The sequence below is a fragment of the Vicugna pacos genome, unplaced genomic scaffold, assembly GCF_048564905.1.
Source record: "Vicugna pacos unplaced genomic scaffold, VicPac4 scaffold_67, whole genome shotgun sequence".
NCBI classification, from domain to species: domain Eukaryota; kingdom Metazoa; phylum Chordata; class Mammalia; order Artiodactyla; family Camelidae; genus Vicugna; species Vicugna pacos.
The window spans coordinates 50,135-70,923 of NW_027328748.1; the positions used below are offsets into that span (position 1 = coordinate 50,135).

A 20,789-nucleotide genomic window follows, 5' to 3' on the forward strand; every position below is an offset into this window, starting at 1 on the left:
ATTAGCTTTGTTAGCTTCAGGTGCAGTAGTCTCTGGCCACGAGGACCCATCCTCGTGCTCTGAAGTTGGAGGGACCAGAGGGTTCAGTGGGAAATTTAACTGAGTGTATCTCATGGTCTAGGGATTGTCCTATTTGTGCTGTGTGTTCCTTATTTGTGACAGTGAGCTCATTTAATCTCAATAGCCTCTTTAAAAAATTAGACTTTTAATTTTGTGATGTTATGTAGATTCCCATGTAGTTGTAAGAACTAATATGGAGAGGGCCTATGGACACTTTGCCCAATTTTCCTTAATGGTTCCATCTTGCAAAATTCGGGTACAATTCATTACTGACTCACTAACCCTTTGAGGTTTGTGTTATTGCCCTCATTTCTATTCATGATTAAACTGGGGCTTAGAGAAGCACACAGGCCTGCCCAGGTCACCCACATGGTTAATGTAGAGTCGGGTGAACGTGGGCTTGGGATTTCCAGGCAGTACCATTATGATGGTCTGTGGCAGGGAGCAGCATTCACTTTGCTTGTTTATTCATTCATTCAACATTAATTGAGTAACCTCAGTGTGTCAGATGCTTTTATAGGGTTATCAGATTCTTCAGCAGTACTGAGAATCAGGTAATGTTTCCTTTATTTTAATCTGAGAAAATTAGCTCTGAGAGGTTATAACCAGCCCCCAAAGGTAATAGAGCTCATAAAGGAGGGATAGTAAATTTGTACAGTCCCCCCTTTTTATGCAGGTTGTAACCTAGGCATTTTACATTTGCAAACTTCCGTAATCTAGATATATTCTTGTAAGGCAAGGAATTTTTTTTTTAATTGAATTATAGGCAAGTTTACAGTGTTGGGTCAATTGCAAGGTGTTTTTTTAATTTTGAATTAAAAAATATTTTTTGAGGAGGGTAATTAGGTTTGTCTATTTGATTCATTTTTTAAAGTGAGGTACTGGGGATTGAACCCAGGACCTCGTACATGCTAAGCACGTGCTCTAACACTGAACTGTACCCCCCTCCCCAAGGCAAGTTTTCTTATCCATTATTCTGCAGCTTAGGAGTTCAAATAAATTGGAGTTGAAATCCAGATGTTTTGATCCCACTGTGGCTCTTTTCTTTATATTCTGCTTAAAGGGTTGTGGAAAGCAGTTCCTTTGTTCATTTTTTTATTCAGCAGTTTTGAGCACTGACTTTGCATCAGGGTCTGGCTAGGTGCTTGGAGCAGAAAACAAGAAATGACCCTGCTCTGCAGGGGCAGGAAGCCTAGACCAAAAGCTGGGTAATGTGATCCGAGCTACGGTAGCCATGTGCAGACGCTGAGGACAAACTGTACCCCCGGCTTTGCTTGGGCTTCCCTTGCCTTCTGGCTGGTACACACCATGTCACCACAACCCAGAGGGGACCACAGCCCACAGCAGAGTATGTATCTCGATCTCCTCTCCCCTCTCGGCAGGGGCTGCAACATGAGCATCCCTGACTATGTGCAGTGCACTGAGAACGACCAGATTCTCCTTGTGGTGGTCCAAGCCATTGGGTTCATCTCAGAAGAGAATTTCTTTTGCATCTATAAGCGAATCAACTTGGTGAGCCAGATCAGCCCGTGCGGCTCCCATTGGGCACTCTGTATCCACTACAGGCACCACTATGCGCCCAAGAATGGGTGGAGAAACTCCCAGACCCACAGCAAAGTAGTGGGCCTTGTCACCATTACCGACTGCCTCTCGGCCAAGGCCTTCGAGAAGCTCCAAGTGCAGAGGAGCTGTATGGCACCTCATTAATGACTCTCAGCACTTTGTCTTTGTGCTGCATGGGGAAGTAGCCGAGCAGACACGCACCGACGTGGCCTTCAATCTACGAGGACTGCAGGTTGTTGGAGAAGAGGATCGAGGACTTCACTGAATCACTCTTCATCTTGCTCAAGTCCAAGTGGCTGGATAGGGCCCCCAACAAGTCTGGGGACAAGATCCCCCTCCTCTGCAACTTGATTGAGAAGGAGGACTTCATGGGACTGGACACAGACATCAGGTAAGTCTACCTGAAGGCCCGGCTGCCCTGGCTGTGAGCCGGATTGCTTCCGGACATCCAGGAAGGGATCAGCAAAGAAGAGAGCTGTCTTGTAGCCAAGGGTGGAGGGAGGTGCAGCCCGCCGGTTTACAGACATTTAAAAGTGAATCTGCCTTTGTTTCAGAGAGATCCTTTTAGGGTTAGTGTGGACACTTACTCCCGCGTTTCAGCCAGGACCCCTGGTGGGACCCTTGGACTTGCTGTCCAATAGAGTAGGCACAGCCACTGATGTTAGGAGCGCTGGGGAGGAGGCTGGTCTGAGCTGACATGTGCTGTAGGTCAAATGCACATCAGACGCTGAGACTTATCTAGTAAGAGGAATGTAATCTATCTTGTTACTTTCTATATTGATTACATGTCAAAATGATAGTATTTTACATACAGTAGAATAAGTGAGATCTGTTCTTAAAATCAGTTTCTAGCAATTGTTTTTTGTTTGTTTGTTTCTTTGTTTACTTTTTAAATATGGCAACTGGGAAACTTTCTTTACATGGATCTCATTTCATTTCTGTTGGGCAGCCTGCCCTGGGACAGTCTCATCCCTTTGCTTATACATGAGACGCTGAATCCCGAGACACATAACGAGGCTCTGGTTGAGCTGGGGGTGGTGCCGGTGTCTCCTGACTCCTAGGCCCAGCACCTGCAAGGCTCAGGCCCTCTCTTCATGCCCAACAGCCACCATGCCAGGTTAGGACATCAGAAACACCGCCAGGGTCTTCCGAATGAACTCCTTATACAGGGAAAGTCGTGTCACAGGGTATGGGACAGAGCAGGGAAAGGTTCCTCCTCACTTTGTCCCTGTGATCAGGTCAAAGGCCTCACTTTGCCTCGGAAGTGCAGACAAGCTCTTCTGGGCTGCCTACCACCCCACCTTCTGCTCTGTTTCCCCGTGTGTCTATCGTGCTGTCCCTCGGGCAGAAGAGGGTGTGATGCCTTTGCCAACAAGTGGTCCCCCTTTGCTGAGGAGAGTGAGGGAAGTTGTGTCCCTCCGGCCTACAGCCTCGGGCCTTGAGTCTGGAGAGCGCTGATGGCGGTCCCACAGGTGACGGTCGGAGGACCTGGCACGTGCTGCCGGGCCCACTGTGGAGGTGGTGTTCTGTGATTCTTGAACTTAGCTAAGATCAGATCCTACTTTCTGGTTGTTGATCAGTTGGAGGAGAAGATGCCAGAGAATTGAGAAAAAGAAAGTCCAGACCAGCCCTGTGAGTGAGAGGCACAGGGGACCCGAGTCCCACCTGTGTGTGGTGCCTGGCGAACTCTGGTTGAATTTTCAGTTCCTCCCCGTATATTCCTCTATGGCTTAAGGAAGGGGCAAGGCATGTCGTGGCCATGATCTGTACTTGTCCTCACAGGGCCCTGTGATCTACATGTCCGCACTCCCCTTCTGCTACTTGGAGATGAGGTGGCAGTTTTAGGAGCCTGAGCCCTGCTGAAGGCACAGCTGCCAGCACCGGTCTTCTCCCAGAGTGGCTCCGTTCACCTCACCTGTCACCTCCTGCTGAGCCCCCAGGCATTAGTCAAGGTAGGTGCATCGGAGAAACGTAAGCAGGGACCAACTTCTCCCCCTGGACAGACTGGTTGGTGAGCAGTGGAAGCCTGGGGCCCTGCCCCAGCCTGCTGGCCAGTGCCTCCTCTTTGTCATAGGAGTCACTGGTGACATTTTTGCTCAGCAACTGCTTGGCTCTGAATCTGCAGACCCACCAGAGAATGCCAGCTGGATTTTGCCTTTTGAAGTCTGTCCTTGGGATTTGGCGGAGTAACTGGATGTGTGCTTAGAGCATAGTGGTTGACACTGTCACCATTGTTTACCCAGAACCTCGTGTACCAGGCATGGCTCTCGGCATCAAAATATAGCAGTGCATTAAACCTCCCTCCTGGTGGGTCTGTTTTGGTACAATAAGCGTCCAGCCAGCATCTGAACGTCAGGGAGATAACGCGGCCAGTGAGCTCGGGTCAAGCACGTTCTTCTCCAGTCACTTTTACTCCATTGTTCCTTTTACTATTCCACAGTCATTAATTTATAAAACAATGCTTTGGTACAGGAGCAGAGCCTAATTCTCTCGTGCTACTCTTGGTGGGAGTGAGTAAAAGTGTCCAGCCTGAAATGCGGCCACATTTTGTAGCTCAAAAGCTATCTAGACACATGTAGGTGGAGTTTTGCTTTGGGGCTCTGACCACGTTGGTGTCCCCCGGCAGCGCCGCTCCCCACAGGCCCCTGCCTTCAATGGAGCAGGAGGTGAGTGTGGGTGTCACCGTCCCCACGTCCCTGTCCTCATCACACTCACGTAAGTTCTTGTATAGGCTGTTAAAGTCATTTTTGTTCTTGTGTGTTTCTAATTTTCGCTTGTTCACCTTTTCTTTTTCTTTTTTCCTTTTTCTCTTGTACTGCCCTGTGAGCATGTTGTTGCGTCTGAAAAGGTGGGCTGTGCACACCCTGCATTGGAAATAGCTAGATCGCCCTCCATGCTGTCTCCATCGCTTTAAAAAGCAAAAACTTAACAGCTGCCTTGGTCCTTGTATTATCCTAGTCATCTTTTTATTTTCTAATTTTTTGGAATATTTGCTTTGTTAGCACATCACCCACTGGTGTTTGATACCTGTTAAAATCCTTGCTTTGAGGAATCTGTTTTGTCCTCCTTATATTTGGTGACAAATGCGCCCTTATTAAATTTATTTGTTTGTTTTGAAGAAGTGAGATGCGAATTGATTTAGGCTGCTGCTGAGGGATTCTTTTCATGGAGTATTTAAACTTGGAAAGTCAAAGTCTGCAGCATCTTGCTCGATTTCTGCTTTTACACAAAAGTGCTCAGCACACGGTTCCTGGCTGTCGCTGTGTGACGTGCGTGATGGCTCTTCCTGGCCGGTGGTCACTGGTGAGTAAGTGGCCGTCTCGGGGGTGAACAGCTGTTGGAGGAAGCAGTCACTTTTTTTTTTGCATTCAACTCCCCCGTGCCATTTACTTTACTTTGCCTTCATAAAGGGGCAGTATCGGTTCTAAAATCCATGCCACTCTTTTGTTCCCTGTATGAGGCTGGTTTTTCTGAGTATCAGGACAACATGGCCTTCTCCGAAGAGGCTGGCTCACCTGGATCTGGTGGACAAACGGACCGCTAAAGGGGACCGTAGGTTCCACTCTGCTTCAGCCAGTGGGCATTCAGAGCCGGGTCTGTGGTTTGCCTCAGCAGCCATGCAGGCCTCCCTACACCGGCCTTTACTTTTAACCCATGTTGGCAGTAAGTAGCTGACTCGTTGTCTGTTGCAGCTGACATCCACCATTGACGGCCGTGTCGTTAGTTTGCGGTAGTGAGTGTCCAACACCCCAGTCAGCCGTGTAGGAAGAAGCTTTGGCCGACCTAGGACCTTGGATTCTCACCCCCACCATGTTTCATCTCACCCGGGGGAAGGGTTTGGCCACCACCATCATGCTGACCATGAGGCCTTGTTTCTCCTTTCATGTTGTGGTCCAAATGTCGGCACTTCATCCTTCACTGACTTGGTCTCGCTTGAGACAGGCCAGACTTTCTTAAAGAGTCCATCACATTCTTGGGGGGAACAGAACAGAAGTAAGTGTCGCAAGTAGAAGGAGTCTAGGCTGTCCGGGTTGGCAAATGCAGGCTGGGATCTCTGATGGCTGGGCTGTGCCCTGGACACAGGCTTTTCCCGTGGCTCCCGAGGGCCCAGGGGTCGGAGTGAGAACAGCCTTGCCTGGGTTCCTCCATCCACATCTGCTCACTGGCAAGTGTGTCTGCTAATTAGGAGCTCCCCCAGACCTCGGGCCCTTCAAAGTTCAGACCACGGGAGAACTTTGAGTCCCTTCTCCTGGGCCTCCTTTGTGAGAATTCAGTGCCTTCTGAGGTGCCCCGAGCCAGGAGATGCCTCCCCCTCCAGGGAGCACCCTTTGGAGGATTGTGACTCACTGCACCATGCTGTGAGCTTGTGGGGTTCTTTCCGTGGTCCCTGCAGAACCAGTCTTGAGATGGGCTTAGCAACGGAAATGACAAGACAGGTTCCAGGGCAGGGCTAGGGGGAGGGAACAGGGGAAATTTAATGTGACTTCAAACACCTAGGTGGGTTCTGGAGCTGTTACTAAAATGGGGAGCCTGGGAGGTACCTGCCAGGAATCGAATTCCAGAGTAAATGGTGGACATGAGGGATATTTAAGATGCCATTTGTCATCCAAGTTAGGACTTCAAAGAGGCACTCGGGTCTATGAACCTGGGGCTCAGGTGAAGGAGCCGGACTAGAGATACACATTGGGAGTCGTCATTCTCAGCTGGTGTTCACAGCCGTATAGGGGGCTGAGCTCATCTTGAGATGTGCAGACTAAGGCTGAGGGGGGACAAGGCTGTGCCTCGGTTGGAGGAAAGCCCAGACCATTCAGCTTTGGTGTGTCAGTCAGTGGCATTTGCGATTTTCAGAGCAATGCCATTTATCCTTAAGGGGCTAGGGGGTGGGGAGGGCCACCCAGGAAGAAATCTGAAGGGAAGGTTGTGGCCACGTGTGTGCGTCTTGGGACGATGCAGAGGGTGCAGGGTCCTGGAGGGGAGACTCTTCAGAAGCTGGAGTTGGAGTGGGGAGTGGGGAGAAGGTAGTCACACTCACCTGTGAGGGAGGGAGGGAGGCCTAGGGAGTCCCCAACCTACCGGACTTGCTTTCCCATGAACAGAAGGCAATCAGACAGAGGATCTGAGGTGAAAAGGGATGGGCGCTGGGTGAGGAGCCAACCTGGAGAATGGTGCTTGGACAGTTCTGGAATAGTCTCCCTGCAAACTAGAGTTAAAAAATCTCAGACTCTTAAGAACATTGATAGTGACTGGGGAGGAGACAGTTCTTTTTCTGGCCTCCTAAGGGTAAGGCATGTATCCGGGGATACACAGAAGAATCAGGCAGTCTGTTCCATTGGTTTGACCCTTACCAGGGGGAACAGAGCAAGTTTAAAGGGGGAGAAGGGCAGTGGAGGGAAACTAGCAGGGCCCCGTGTCAGGTACCAGTCGGCCGCCCTACTTGCGTGTTGCATTCACATCCATGCCTCCCAGGTGGTCGGTGGCAGCCCCCTTTTGCAGATTGGGAAGCCTTCTCAGAGGGGTTAAGGAATTGGTCCGTTTAGCGGCTAGTAAATGCTGTAGCAGGATTCAAGCAGGGCCTTGTCAGACTTCAAGGGCATGTTTTCTCTACTAATTCTGGTACCTCCCTGTTGTACCTGGAATGGTGAAGGGGGTCAGTTTTGGAGCCTTTCAGAAAAAGTGCGATTCATGTGCCTCAGGACTGTTTCACAAAGCTCAGTGTTCTTTGATGGTTTGGAAGCACCGCAGTGCTTTTCGGCCCATAGAGGTAAGGTCTTACTCCTTTGACGATGACGTGGTTGCAAATGACATACAGGTGCAAAACCAGACTTAGCAGCTTCTGAAGGGAAACTCTCCAGTTCTCCCTTGATAGACTTTCTTCCACGGGATATAACTGTGCTGCAGGTTAGGCCTGAGCTTTCCATATGAAGTGAGGGTTTCTTATCCAAAGTTAGCATAAAACGGTCAGATGAAGAAAATCGACGTTGACAATTTATTTTTGGATTTCATTAGACAAGATGTACTATCAGTTCATGGCCCATGTAGCGAATGAAATTGAGTACAGAACATTGCATTTCTTACTTTCTATTTAGAGTTCTCTTACAACATAAGGTTGCCTGCTTTGGAACATCAGCTCCACCACCAGGGCGCCTGTCGGTGTGTTGGTGTGATTGCATTTACACAGTGAATGTAATCTGGGCTTCCTCAGCCGCAAACACTCCAGTGCAGAATCACGGGCTGTAGCCATCTCTTAGTCACGCAAATACTTCTAAAATTATATGATGCCAGAAAAGAAAGAAGAGAGAGAGAGAGATTGCCTTTATCAAAGATCCTTTCAATTCTAACTGCAAACTGTTGTTGAGCAGCTCTGGTTTCATTTGGATATGAATATATACATTTCTTTGCATTTAACCTGGGTTTTGGACTAGAACACCAAGCTCTTGCTGTCCACAAGCCACAAAAATAGTAGCCAAATTGCACTCTTGTGAAATATTTTATTCTTTTTTTCTGAGAAAGGATCCTTGAACTTGGGACTTGGGCTGTGATTTATGCTTTTTGCTTTTCCCACCCCTCTTGTAATCTCACTCCTTCCCACATGGCCCCCAAGAGGTCGTGGTCTCAAAGGAGCGGGCAAACACACAGTTGGTCACCATGCAGTGCTGCTGTAGAGGGAGCCCAGCCAAGACCTAAAGGACATTATCAGAGAGGACTTCCTGGAAGAAATGGGCTGTACATTCAGTTGTGAGGACATAGTAAGTGTCAGTCAGGAGAAGGCATCAAGAGGATGGCTCACGTGGCAGGTGCAGCCTGGGCAGAGGCCTGGAGGCTTGTGGGGTGGGGACTCGGGGAGAGTGTCTTGTGTGGTCCAGGGTGGAGGGTGCCTTGCTGGGGAGGACACTGGAGATGGCCTAGGGTGGAGGGCTTTGGAAGAGTTTGGGTTTTACTAGACCTGTCACAGGAGGCAGTGAAGGGTGTCAGCAGGAAGTGACCCTCAGGAAAGGTACTTCTGGTTTTGCTTCTGATATTCTACAGAAAGTAGGGTCGGGACGGGCGACAGCAGGTATGTCTCTCCTTTTGAGACCCACCCCGTCATTCATTTATTCATAACACTAGCACTTCTGAGTGTCTAGGGGAGAGAGGGTGGACCCACATTAGTAAGCAAAATGTATTTGCTTCTTGGGAGCTTAGCAGTGTCAGAAGTTGACTTAACCTAGAATGTTCTTGGAAGATAGGAACAAAGTGCGGAGGTTGGAGGGAGGGAAGGCTTCCTTGAGAAACATTCAAAATGAGCCTGGAGGCAAGTGGGAAGTAGGAGCAGGTCAGGGGGCCCCTGAGGTCACTGGGGACCTGGGTACTGAGGTGAAGCTGGGCGAGAAGTGTCGGGGGTGCGGCTAGAACTCCACCAGGGAGCCTCTGAAGGGTTTGAAGTGGGGATGATGTAATCAAATTTGTGCTTTGGGCAGGCTGCCCTGGCTCTGTGTGTGTATGCGTGTGTGTGTGTGTGTGTGTGTAGCAGGGAAGAGGGGGAGGGTGCCACCAACTGGGGGGGTCATTAGAAGACCATTCACAGGCTGGGAGGTGACCCGTGGGAGAGGGGCGTCGGGGCTGCTTGGGAACTGCAGGGGCAGTGTGGATGCCGGATTTCCTTATGGGGAGGGCTTGTTAGCGGGGCCGCCCTAGCGGCGCCTTTTGGCTGGAAGTAAAAAGATGGAGGCCGCTAGGTGGACTTTCCTCTTCTCTCCTTCCCTGCCTTGTGTGATTATCTTAGCTCAGCCAACATTTGGAATAGAAGAGCTAAGTTTCAGGGTAGCCCAGGAATTTGTTGAGCTCGTTGGAGTGAGATCTGATAGGATTTAGGTTTGTTCTGCATGTTCACTTAGCTAGAAACGTCCCGTCTTTCGGATTTCCATAGGGGTTTTATTCTTGATAAAAATTGCGTTCTTGGTGAGAAGAAAATTAATACAGCTGTTGTCTTTCTCAAAAAAAACATATCTTTTAAGAACATTAATATTCAAAAGAATAGGAATATATAAAAATGATAAAGTAAGGCTTTGGTGTAGTTTCTTTGGTTTCTGAGTTAATGTGGAGTTACAGCGTTTGCATTACTTAATAGCACATCCTTATCAGTATTTAAAGAGCTGTTAGTGAGCGCCCCAGGCCCCACCTCTCAAAGCATCATTAGTTTGCTCTGAAATAGTGAGGTCATAAAGGTCTTGATTACAGAAGCCAAAGAGTTGGTTTATAATATGCAGCATAGCTCCCTTTAAAAAATAATAATAGGATCAACATTAAGAAAGTGGAAGATAATTGATTTTTTGAAAGCTGAAACATAAACTTTCTTGTGCTAATGTTGCAACTGGAAATTTTGAAAAGAAAAATCCTTCTGTAATATCATCTACGTGGAATTCATATGTGCCTTTCACGTTTAAAAAGTAACTGCGCAGTGGTTTTTGAAGTCAGGAGCATTCCAGCTGAGATACTAACATTGATGGTTGCTGGTTTTCAATGGAAGGGCCTATATTTGCCTTCTTAGCTGTTTTGTTTGTTTGTTTGTTTGTTTGTTTTGTTGTGAGAGGGTTGAGTAGTGCTTTGCCAGCAAGATTTTGGGGCAATTTAGGGGCAGATGTCGTGTACCAGCAGTGAGAAATTTCCATGCATTTTATTTTCTGGACATCAACGGGGCACATGTGGGGTTTGTGCCTGCAGGATGGAATGCTGCAGGACTCCCTGATCCATCACTGTTATGTCCTGGAGCTGCTCCGGTCAGTGAATGATTTTCTGTGGCTTGGAGGTAAGGTGGTCTGATGTAGATGATCAGATGTGTAGTTAAAGTGCTATTACTTGAAGTAAGAGAAACACAGAAACATGGCTCTAAAAATACAGGATGAGGGAGGAGAACTGGCTGAGCTGCTTGCAGTGGGGCGTCTTCTCAGGTTACTCCCTCACCGTGATTCCTTCCAATATCCGCCCCAGCCCTGCACGGTAGTCCTGCCGAAGCAAGCATTCACTTTGCTCAGAAACTCACTGAATTTCCTTGTGCCTCTGTTTGTTGGCTTTTTTTTTTTAAAGAAAATCTTGCCCTTTGCTTAAATGCCATCCCTGCTACTCACCTCTTACATTCATTCTTCTGGACTTCGTCCATACATAGCTGCTGAATGGATGAACAGAATGTAGTATCTCCATGTAGTGGAACATTATTCAGACGTAAGAGTGAATAAAAAAGAAAAAAAAAATAAAGGGGAAGATGAAAAAGGCTACCTGTTCTGGGAAGTCCACCCTGACTGCTCAACCCGCCCTTTTCCCTTTGAAACCCAATCCCTTATTCTCCACTCTACTCTTTTTGATAGTACTTACCACCTTCTAATAAACTTTAACGTTTTCAAAAAAAAAAAAACACAGAGAGATGCTGATGCCACTTCAAAATGGACGAGCCTTGATAACAGCATTTTAAGTGAAAGGAACCAGACAGAAACGGCCACATATTGTTGATTTCAGTGATCTGAAATGCCCAGAATAGGCACATGCAGAGGTAGAGAGCAGGTGTTGGTTGCAAGGGTCTTGGTGGAGGGGGGATGGGGAGTGACTACTAGTGGACAGGGGTTTCTTATGGGATGATGGAGTGTTCTGGAAATAGATGGTGGTGAGGGCTGCACAACCGTGAGTGTGCAGAAGACTGCTGAGTGCTGTCTCTGGGAGTGCCTGTTGTTGGGGCGGCTTTATCTTTTTCTCACCCTGCAATGTGAAGTGTCATCTTGTGCTGTGGCATTTCTACTCCTGTGAGTGGTGAGGATCAGAGACTTTGCAGAGTCATGTTTCTTTTTTCCCCCTTGCTAAGTGTAGGCAAAATAGGTTTATGCCTGAGAAATTGCTCCATCTGCAGAAATGTCTTTCAGTTTTGCACAGTGTAAAAATCTTGAGAGCTTTTTAATCATTGAGCACAGACTGTGGGGGGAAACAGCCCGTGAAGCCTGAGTGAGACATGGAAGATGCGCGCTTTCCTCCCTGACACGGGTGGGGATTTCACCCCCGTTCATACAGTGAAGGGCCCAGACCCGTGAGCGGAGTTGACACTCGTGAATATTTACGTGTATCCACTGCATCATCTTGGATATTAATTCCAAGCTGAGTCAGTTTGTGGCGGCAGCCTCATCCTACATCAGGAATTTATAGTATCTGCTCTTTGAGGTGAAGACCAGACAGACTTGATTATTCAACAGCCTCCCTTGAATTGATATCTCAGATTCCTTTGTCAAAAGCAAAACAGCAGAAATACAGACGTCCTTTAATGTCGATGTGACTTGGAACTGGTTTAGTCTCAGTGCCTCAGTGGCCTTATCTGCGGGTGGGGGAGATGATAACAGTGCTTCCCTCAGAGGGGCTGGTGAGGGGGGAGTGAGAAGCACAAATGTAGGACTTACACGAGATGCTCATGAATGACCGGATTTAGTGCTCTCAGCCTGGTGAGGCCTCAGGGGCAGAGATGTCAGAACAGCAGCCCTAGCCGGAGCTCGATCCGCGTTGGCAGCTGTTACGATCACTATCACCACTGTGGGTTATCAGGTAGTTTTAAGACTTGGTAATATGAATTCGCGAATAATGTTAAAAGACTAGACATCTCAGATCCAGTTTACATAGTTCTCAAGATTTCCTCTTGTTACGGAAATGACAGGCCAGCCAAGAAACAAGCACCACTCGGAGGGTTGGAGTACTCAGATTTATTACGCCGGTGGGCTCAGAGGGGCTTCTGCTCCGAAGCTCTGAGCACCTCCAAGACGTGCACATGAGGTTTTATAGGGTTAATTACAAGTATGGGGCTATTAGCCAATAAGGTTGAAACAACATAAAGCAAGGAATCAGTACACTGGAGCTTATCAATTTGGAACAGATCACGTTACTGACGCTAGTTGAGCTTGGATTTACGAGTTAGCTTGTTAGCCCAGTAAACTGACACTAAACTTTAGATTTACAAGTTAGCCCAGCAGAACTTATATCAGTAAACTGACACTTATCACACTTAGATTTGTGACTTAGCATGTTAGCCCAGCTGGGCTTTTCCTTCACACTCAGAAATAGATGTTTTTTCCCCATCTTAAATCTGAGTTGAGTCTCTAACAAAATTCTGTATTCCTCCATTTTTTGCTGTAATTCTCCATTTCTTAAAAAAAAAGTTTTAAAATGGTGTTATCGGGGACTGAACTGAGGGCCTCATGCATGCTAAGCACATACTCTCCCAAATGAGGTATAATCTCCCCCCTGATTTTTTTTAAACTTTACTTTCTTAATATTCAGAGGTTAGAGGCCTCTAATTCTTTTTCTGGAGACTTGTCCATGAACCTGTAAATCTATAATTAATGGACAAAACTTGGTTTAATAAAAAAATCAATAGAATATTCTGCAATCCATCCAATAGGAAATGCTCATTGACTTAAAATGATTCTCCTTTATGGTGATTTCTCCTTTTTGGTCTAGCTTAATTTATTAACAGCCATCCTCATCATCATAATGACCAAACTCACTGTAAGTGGTCACCTACCTAAGGCTAAAATACCTTCCTCAAGTTTTACTTCATAGCAGGTGTTGGAGGGTAGGTATCAGTGTCTCCTTTTTTGCAGCTGAGGGATTGAGAGATGGGCCAGCTTGTCCCAAATCACACGCAGCTGGCGGTGGGTAGCTCGGTGCTGGAACCCTGGCTGCACAGGCTGCATTCTTAATTGCTCCTCTAATCATCCTCCCGTTGAGTTGTTTCCCGAACTCCTCTGAGCCCATAAATGACCGATTTTTGTGATCTCAGCCTGATGAGGCCTTGAAAGGAGAGACACCAGTGAGAAAGTGAGACAGAGTGGCATAAGTTAAAATTGTACATTTTCACAAATGTTTTATTTTCAGGTAGTTACTTAAAAATTTAGTATTTAAATTTAGTGCTCTGTAAGCACTAACAGCAAAACATTAAAAGTAATTATAGTGCAAAAGAGAAGTGGGCTTTGAAAATCCAACCATTGCTAATGATGTTACTTGTTTTTCTCTAGTGGCCCTTATTGTCAGAAATACTTACAAAGACTGAATTGGTTTTATGTAGTCTTAGTATGGAAGAAAAGATTGTCAGAGACTATTGTACGTAAAATCCTTACTCTTTTCTTTCCTGATGATGAATATGTTAGTTGTTTTCATGGCTTAAGCACATTTCGTCATTTGTGAAATTTGAGTACTATCGTTTACCTTGTCTGACTGTGAGAGTTAGACGCCTTGTATACAAAGCACCCAAGAGGTGCTTAATAAAAATATGCTGTCACAATGACAGATAGTTTAGAAGGATCAACTCTGAATACTAAAGAGGGTGGCTTATTTCTGATGCATATTCAATATGTATATATATGATATATATGAAAATGGTTTAAAGAAACAAGGGTTCTTTTTTTAGTGCAGTATGAAGTTTTAATGAAATCTGTAACATTCCAGTGAGACAGGGACTAGTTACATTGCCTTAAGCAGATGACCTTGAAGGTTATTTACTCAGCATATGTATTGTTGCAACTCAGAATTCATGTTGCCGTGTAACCATCCACTCAGACATTTAAATTCGTCTGACTCTGAACAGATCCATTAAGTTTAGGAAAGTCCACATTGATCATTTTCAGGGAGTAAGCTTCTCTATTTTGTGATTAAAGAAAATTTTGATTATTTTTTTCTGCACTCTTAACAGGTTTAAAATATCAAAACATTGATTTGACGTGTCACTTTTTTAATAGAGAGAATAAAGCTCATGCTGTTGTATTATGTAAATAAATGTTTTTGTATTTCATCAAACTTGTATGATTTCCTGGCTCTTTGAGAAGTATTTTGCAAGATACTTAGATAACCTGCTGTTGGAAAAATACAGACGTGACTTTTATGAATGTAGGCGTAGTACAGATCTGTTGGTTTTTGCTACAGTGCAAGACACGAGGCCTAGGAGAGCATTGCTGCGGATTGCCAGGAGGACAGATCCCAGGTCTCAGTCTCCCCTCCTGTAAAATGAAGTTTCTGGACTGTATTCTTCCCTCTTTTAAGACGAGTTTCCATGAGCCTATGACTTCTGTTTATATCCAGGACTATTAGCAATATCAGATTAAATACTGAATACCCCTCCCTTCCCCCGAATCAAAGTGTAGTATGTGGTACGTAAGCTTTTAGTTACCTGATTCTCATTTCTGATCCTACAGGCAATTTTTGTGTTGCATCTTTCCCGGCAACCTGGAAGGTCTTTTTAGCCATAGGTGGCACAGATGCACCTTCTTACAGTCTTAATTTTCCTGTTTGTCAAAGAAGGCTTAAACAACGTGATTTTATTTTGATTACTTTGCTTAACGCTTCAGAATAGCACAATGTCCATTGTGTCTCTTTACCTGGAAAAATTATTCTGCTTATAACTTTGTTTTATTCTGTCATCTCGCTGTGAACATTTCAGACTTGCTGTGCAAACAGTGGCAAAATCTGACTTTGCTTCCAGTGTTAGAAACCAGTGAGCCAGGATTTTAAAAAAGAGCTAGAAGTGGCCTCTGGTACACCTTAAAGGTGAAAAGTGTATTGAGTTCCCTGAGTATTGACCCCGCCGCTGTCTGTTAATTGGTGGGAGGTGATTTGGTACATATACGAAGGGGTGTAGTGTTTTGAATTGGGTTTGCGTGCACGTGCTGCCACTGAGCCACGTGAGCCTGAGTCAGTTCGTTCTGAGTTTTTCCCTCGTCTGTGAGATGGGGACGCTGGTATCTGCTTTGTAGAATTGTGAGAATTAGAAATTATGTAAAGTGTTTCCCACAGTGTGTATGTCAAGAGGGCTCTTAAACTTTAGCTGCTGTTTTCTGTGAAGCCATCATTTATGGTCTTTGGCAATTACTAAGAAACAGGAAAATAAGAAAAGCTGGTTTTATGATGAAAGATATTTGAGGAGGTTCCATAGTTCCTATACCCATAATTTAGCATTTAGCAGAGTTAGAACTGTTACACAGTCGCCCTGAACCAACGTTAAGCCACAGAATTTTTTGTTACTTTATATATGTTGGGGCTTAAGGGGATCCAATACTTATACACATGTTGTCTCCAGCAGCCAACTGAGAGATGACACAAAAGACTAGGCAGGCGATAAATGTGTTCTTTGTTACTGATGAAGCCACGTTCTCCATGAACTTCAGGGCTCTGGGAAAATGCGTGTCATGATTCTGTGTCCCAGAAGTAGAGACTCACCCTGTCGCAGGTATCTCTGGGCCACAGCGAGCCTTCCCTTGAGAGGATGTGCCCCATCATGCACAGGGCTGTCCTGCCATGGAGCTGAGCATCCCGGTTGCTTCCCAATGGTGGCCAACACTGGAGGGAAAGTAAGGGTTTCATATGCCTTGCTTGTCTCCCCGGAATCACAACTCACTCTGTTAGTGTGACGAGGGCTAGCTGTGGGCCAGGGGTCAGGGTTGTGAAGGGAGAAGCACTCTCCATGGCCCAGAGGAGTGGGGAGGAGGCATCCCCTAATTCAGTTTAAACTGGTGGTGGGATGGAACAGAAGGCTGCTCCCCAAGAGTTTATAAAAGGAGAAATAAGGATTTCCTTTGGGACTTAGTCTAGCCAGGAAACACAGAAGATGATTAGAAGGGAGACTTGTAAACCACTTTAATATTAAGTTGACGTTTGTTGAGCACCAAAAATGTGCTGCATTCTTTTCTGAGAGTTTTACAGAAATGAATCCTTCAATCTTCTCAACAAGCGAGTAAGGAAGGTTTGATTGTTATCCCAGTTTTACAGTGTGGAAATTGAGGCACACAGAGGGTAAGTAATTTGGCCAAAGTCAGAAAACTAGTAAGTGGCAGAGCTGGTATTTTAACCCTGGCTGTCTGGTTTTGAGGCTCACAGAGATGAGCTTTGGTTGTTTAGATGTACCTGCATGCCTTGATCTCTGTACCTCTGTGCATCATTTAGCCCAGAAAGACAGAGGAAGGAGAGTTACACAGGTGCTCACAGTCGAGTATCGGCCACTGTCCACAAAGAGTGCACCGTGATAAGCGTTAATTGTTTTCCAGGCAGTAGAACTTTTCGTATAACAGAAATTTAGTCCATTGAGTTAATCTAGAAACCCTTCCTGCTCTGCTTCTGTCCATGCTTGCCATGTGACTGCCTGCCCGTGATTAGGCCGTTGAGGAGAAAATGTACTCATGGTTGAGCTCTGATATTGCAGCCTGGTTCATAGTTTCACATCTTCTGTTACATTAATAAGTTAAGTTTCTGGTTTTCTTGCATCAGTGTCTCATGTGTTTGGTTAATGTGAAACCAGTCCATGGGAGCCCAGGGGTGCTGACTGCATAATTTTTGAGCACGTTGTGGCACTTCTACCCATGCAGTCCTGACTGGAGTATGTCCGCCTTCCGCACTGATTTCCCCCAACAGCAGGGTCCTATCCCACACCCGGATCTGAGGCTGGGAGCTCTCTGAGTAGGCCAGTCAGAGGCCAAGTCCACTAATCAGAAAATGATGAAGTACCTGATAGTGGGTTTAATAGAAGAAAAGGGCTTCCAGGAAGTCTGATGGGCTGTTCAAGTCCATTTGGTGAGAAGCTGTCCACTGTGTGTGGTTGAGCTTCTTCTTTGCTGTTGAAAAGTCTGGAGTAGATGAAGGGACTTTAAAAAGCAGAAAGGAGTGATTTCGGGTGGTACATCCACACCGGTGAGAAATGATGGATGACCACCTGTGTGAGGCATAGACAGAGTCCTACAAACTTCATAAAACAACTTTAAAAGCTCTTCCATCTGAGTGCAGTTCATATGGGGTCCAGTTAATCACTGGTTGCGCTGAGCGGGCAAGTAACTGATGATGACAGAAAGGACACGGAGGCATCAAAACGGTCTCAGTCATGTTCCCTGTTTAAAGGATGTGGCACAGTGTAATATATTTGAGCTGGTTTTTCACTGAACAATTTTTAGTGTTTTCTGGGACTCCCCAGTGCCCCAAGTTTCCATGCAGCTGGGAGTCCCCTCTGTGCAGCTCCGTCAGCGCTTGCCCTGGGCTGACGCGGTGTCCCGGGGAGCAGGACGGTCAGCGTCCCCGGCTACTCCGAGCCCCATCTCCTCATCCGCAGGGCCGGGTTTCTCATCCATGTCTACTTAGTAGGGTTGCTGAGAATCACACGTGATGGTTATCAGGTGTGATTTCTGGTTGTCTCTGTGATTGGCATATAGTCAATATTTGATAGAAACACTTGTTTTTTTATTGTAATTGTGGCTTTTATATTGCAGTGGTTTTTAGTCTGTATTTTTTATAACTTTATTCTTATTTTTAAATATGCCCTTATTTTTATTTATTTTTTGGAAGTACTGGGGACTGAAGCCAGGACATTGTGCATGCTAAACAGGTGCTCTACAACTGAGTAATAGCCACTCTCCTTGTCTGCACTTAAAAATACACATTGCAATACACAAAAGAGCTCTTAAACACCATCATGGGACCTAGTCTCTGTATAGGCAATTGAACACGTATAATATTTCAATAAGAATAAATGTTGTTGGGACATACATTTCTGAATCTGTTAATGTGCTTAAAAACGATCGTAGCTAGTGATAAACACAAGACTTGGATCCAGAACTTCTTAGGGTCTGTTTTGCCATCATGGGAAATTACATTCTACAGAAAAGGCTAATTGGGTCTCTTTGATATTTGGATGGTTTAGCAGATGATCAAGGCTTTCAAAAGCTGACAGTTTTGTATTTTAAACTAACTACAAAGTTATCTTCTAGAAGTTGTAAGTCTTAAGCTTTTGAAGTGCCCAGTAATCCAGGGGGTATGTGTCTGGGTCTGTGTGAACGTTTGTGTGTGTGATTTCAGGAAGGTAGAAATAATTTCCATATAGACTTTGATACCTTTCTCCTCCAGTTCAAGGTATAGGCATATATTTACAAAAATAAATTGATTTTCTTTTGTCATTTGGCATATTGGTGGGAATAAGTGGTTCTCATACTTGTTTCTGAAGTGTTCCGGAGCATGAGCTTAGAAAACGGGAGGAGAAAGAGGCAAGGAGGCACTTCACACTTTATGCAGGATATGAGAAACAGGAAACAGTAGCTTTTCTTTTCTCTTTTCTTCTAAAGCAAACTGGCACTGAAATTTAACATACTATTACTTAGAATTGCTTTTCTAATCAGATACAAGGTCCTCAGGTTTTTCAAGACAACATGAATGATGAAATGTGTGTTAGCATTTATCTTTGAAAGTAGTTTTAATTTTCAAGTAAAAGGCTATAGCCTGTTCTTTCTTCCAGTGGTACATGAAGTGCTCATTGATCCAGGTACATGATCTATGTGCTTAGTTTCTTTGGGTTTTTTGTTTTTTTAAGTGCTTGTTTCATTGTGGTGAACATTATGGTGAAACATTATGAATGTTTAAAATTTTTGGATTTTGATCTTTAGAACATGTTGATTTGTCAGAACTTTTAAAAACCTGATTGTTCTTTGGTCGTAGTTTGGTGGGGCACCCTATTGGTTTCTGCTGTCTGTTAAAGAGTGAAATTGTTCCTCTAGCCTGCAGATCATTAAGTGAATGTTTTGCAGTGTGCTTTAAAATTCATTGAATGCATTGAGCATGTTTGTCCAGTGAATTTTGAATTCACTCATAGTATTACTTTGCTTTGGTTCTGTGGCTTTTGCTCCTCTCCACAAGAATTTGAATTCTCTGTTGCATTTTGTATACGTGTTCTTAACAGGGGAAGATATTTTGCATTTTTTACAGAGGTGGGTTTTCCCATCCCCTCTGAATGTCTTCTGTAATTGATACAACAAAAATCTGTTATTGCAGTGCTAAATTATTTCATAAACTATTTTTTGGCTTAATCAGAAACAATGACAAAGAGTGATAATAAAACATACGAAAACCTTCCTTCCTTTGAAGAATATGTATCAGGTGGTTAGGCTCACGCATGCTTTGTGCCTGACACACTTATTCTCATGTCATTGTGTATCATGATTCGGAGATGGAAATACTTCAGGTTTATAGATTTTTGTTTTAACATTTGTGTTGAATTCTATCTTCAGGCTGATGTTTTCTGTTGGGTTTGTGGAAAGTGTAGAAGAAGGGAAACAAATGCTTTGTCTTGTTTTCAGGAGGCCTGAGTTGCTGATGATAAAAGAATTGAGGGTGGGCTGAGGAAAAGAGTGACACTCCCTCTCCTCCCGGTTGAAATTGATGAAAATGAAATCAATTAAGTGTATCGGTATTTGACCAATAGAAGTTAGCGAGACCAAACTGGCTAGTTATGCACAATGGAAAGTATTGAATTCACCTGCAGAGTTAGGTGCTTTACCAAGTAGCAGCAGCTTAGAGCAATAAGAAAAATCAGTCCTATGATGAGCTATAAAAATTATATAATATCTTTTATTTCTGAAACATTTCTACTTAAATTGTGTAGAGCTAAAATTAAGTTTCACACCAGGAGTTAAGAATGTGTGTGGTTCTGTGGGATCGTTATTCAGGGATGTGCCTAGACCCTGCTAGAGTGGCTGAAGCTGGCAGGAAATGACCCAAAACCAGGATTTGTCATCCCAGGGTGTTCTCCATAATGGTTCCATTTGGGAGCCCTTGATTGGGTTAACAAATTGTAACAGACCCCAGCCGCCTGTCAACTTTAAGAAGAAAAAATATGCTTAGTAACTGCTTTGCAAGCAGGGGCCTGTGCATCCTCACTCCTGTCTCCTTGCCTTAAAGAGCAGAGACAATGCTTTGCTTGCATAGTTGAGGTTTTAGATAGCACTCTGCTCATTGCAAAGCAAGGACCCAGGACCTCAGCTATAAAAGCTGGGCTTGTGTGCTGTTAGATAGTCTGTTACCCCCACAACAAGGACCTGGCTGGTCTGGTTGTCTGCTTTGTAATTCACATATCTAAAGAATGTATTTTGTTCCTCTCACCCCATGACTTCCCTAAAGATACACTAAGACTATGCACTCCTGGTGGATTCTACAATCTCTGTCTCATACAGACTTTGCCCAAGTTCCTGCTTACTATCACACAACTGTTAATGACTATTTTCTTTGATTAAACACAATAAATATGGGAGAATTTGAGAGGCTCGTGGAGTAGGCTCCCTACTCCCTATCGATTTCTGGACTTTTTCCACTGTCTTGAATAATCATTCCGTGTCGGTAAGATTTCTGCCAGCCAGAACTCA

General features: G+C 45.0%; 1 pseudogene; it reads left to right on the forward strand.

Annotated features, from left to right (window-relative positions):
* LOC140694628 (trafficking protein particle complex subunit 9-like) overlaps window positions 1-20,789 on the forward strand; it is a 40,468-nt pseudogene that overhangs the window by 13,495 nt on the left and 6,184 nt on the right.